This window comes from Megascapheus bottae, chromosome X (genome assembly GCF_031878675.1).
Source record: "Megascapheus bottae isolate mThoBot1 chromosome X, mThoBot2.hap1, whole genome shotgun sequence".
In the NCBI taxonomy this organism is placed as follows: domain Eukaryota; kingdom Metazoa; phylum Chordata; class Mammalia; order Rodentia; family Geomyidae; genus Megascapheus; species Megascapheus bottae.
Window position 1 is genome coordinate 79,621,323 of NC_143547.1, and position 2,011 is coordinate 79,623,333.

Genomic DNA, 2,011 nt, shown 5'->3' on the forward strand with positions numbered 1-2,011 from the left:
ATCTTCAGATCTCAGCCTCCTGAGTAGCTAGGATTACAGGCATGAGCCACTGGTGCCTGGCTGCTGATAAGTTCTTAATTGTTTTTTGTACCCATGCCCCAAAACCCATGTCACAGCTGATCCAATGCCACCATAACCAGCTAGACTGTCACCTAGAGTTGGCTATGTGTTACAAAGATCCTCTAACACAAGGGACTGCAGACTGTTCCCCAAATGGCTTCAGTATTTCCACACGTAGCTGGCCTGAAGATAAAAGGGTAAGAGGAAATAGGAAATTGAGTGGCAACAAAGGAGAAATGAAAGAATAAAGGATTGAGAACAAATGGGACAATGCCAGCAGAAAGGAGAACAATAGAAGCGGAACCGCAAGCAGTGAGGGAACTATAAAGATGAAAGAGTATTACACGTTCTAATAATAGTTCCCAGTTTTAGTGTTTATTCTGTACCAACGCACTGAATTAACATTTATATGGATTTCTTCAGCTCGAATCTCCTTTAATCTTTGCACTGAAGTCTCTGGTAGGAGCTATAATGTCTAAATGACAAGTGATAAATGATACTGTTGTATATTTTTTTAACACAAAATCTCCTTTGTGTTAAATATTTCACAATACTTAAAAGAAGTCAAGAGGAAAGGATAAAAAGAAATATAAGCCAAATGGTACAAAAGTCAGATGATAGAAATTCATAGAACTATAATAAATGTCAATGTAGGATGATGGTGGCACGCAGGTCAGGTGTGGCATGTGAGTCTGCCAGAAGGAGCTTTCATTGAAGGATAACGCCAGCTAACTTTCCTGGTGAGAGCCTGAGGACAGAGGTTTGTCCATCAGGAATGTCACTCGGATGGTCAAGCGTCATGGGATAAAGTTTGCTGAGGAGCATGGACAGACTCAAGGCAAAGGATTGGGCAAGAAGGAGGATGGCATCACTCAGACCCTCACAGTGATCAGGAAGCGAAACACTTATGGAGACATAGTACAGATAAAGCTCCTTTCTGAAGAGACAGTCAATCAAAAGTGATCCAAACCTAATTTATTGTATCAGAAGTTTGTGGACAGCCACACTGACTTCACACCAGATAAAGAGTTGGAGAGCATCAGTGATGAAGATAACCAGGGACCCATAACGCCGAATATTCTGACAGATGAAATGCTACTCCAAGGCCGTGACGGGCAAATAGCATACACGGCTTTTGGATTTGGGATTATGACCAAGGCCAGTCTTGCTTGGCTAGAAGCTTAGGAGTAGGCCTTCTTGGCTCATCTTAAAGGCCAGGATACTGGAAGCTGCCAATCACAGACTGAGAGCAAATTCACCACCTCCTCATAGAAAAAAAAACAGCAGAAAGATGAAGAAACTATAGCAACTGAAAACTCAGCTGAAGAATACAAACTAACCAGAGCTTCAGGAAGAGCAAGAAGAAAAGACAACAGGAAGAACAGGTCTTAGAGAAGGAATAACACCAGGGTGTGGGAAGGAAGAGGCTGTGGGAACAAGTGGGCTTGAGAAACGAGCAGAGAGCAAAGCAATTGGTCCCTCAAGAAAAGGAAGAAGAAGAGGCAGCACCATGAAAGCGGAGAAAATGGGAGTGGAATCATCAGTGAAGGAGAGTCCAAGAAGACTGAAGATAGTGTCATACTAAAGAAGGGGACAGCAAAGCATGCACTGACCTGTACATCAAAAGTAAAAAGAAGAGGCATCATAAGCAAGAGGACTTGAATCCAGAGGAGGAAGGAGCGCTGGAGACTAGTTAGATGGCAGGTCTAGGGAAGCAGAAAGCAGAGCCGGGAGTGATGGTAGAAGCAGGAAAAGCAAGAAGAAAAGACAAAAGCATCAGGAAGAGCAGGAGGAGGTTTGGGGTATAAGCCATGAAGATGAGGGTGGTAGAACTACAGAAGTAAAGAGCAGAGGTAAGAAAGGCAGTGGTCACGTCAAGAAGGAAAAAGCCGGAGACAACACTGACCAATAGTCAAAAAGAAGACATTGAAAGAGAAACACTGAAGGTAAA

At 43.1% G+C, this 2,011-nt stretch overlaps 1 pseudogene; it reads left to right on the forward strand.

Annotated features, from left to right (window-relative positions):
* Window positions 1–840: 840 nt before the first annotated feature.
* LOC150041401 (G patch domain-containing protein 4-like) lies at window positions 841–1,986 on the forward strand (annotated as a pseudogene).
* The last annotated feature ends 25 nt before the right edge of the window (window positions 1,987–2,011 follow it).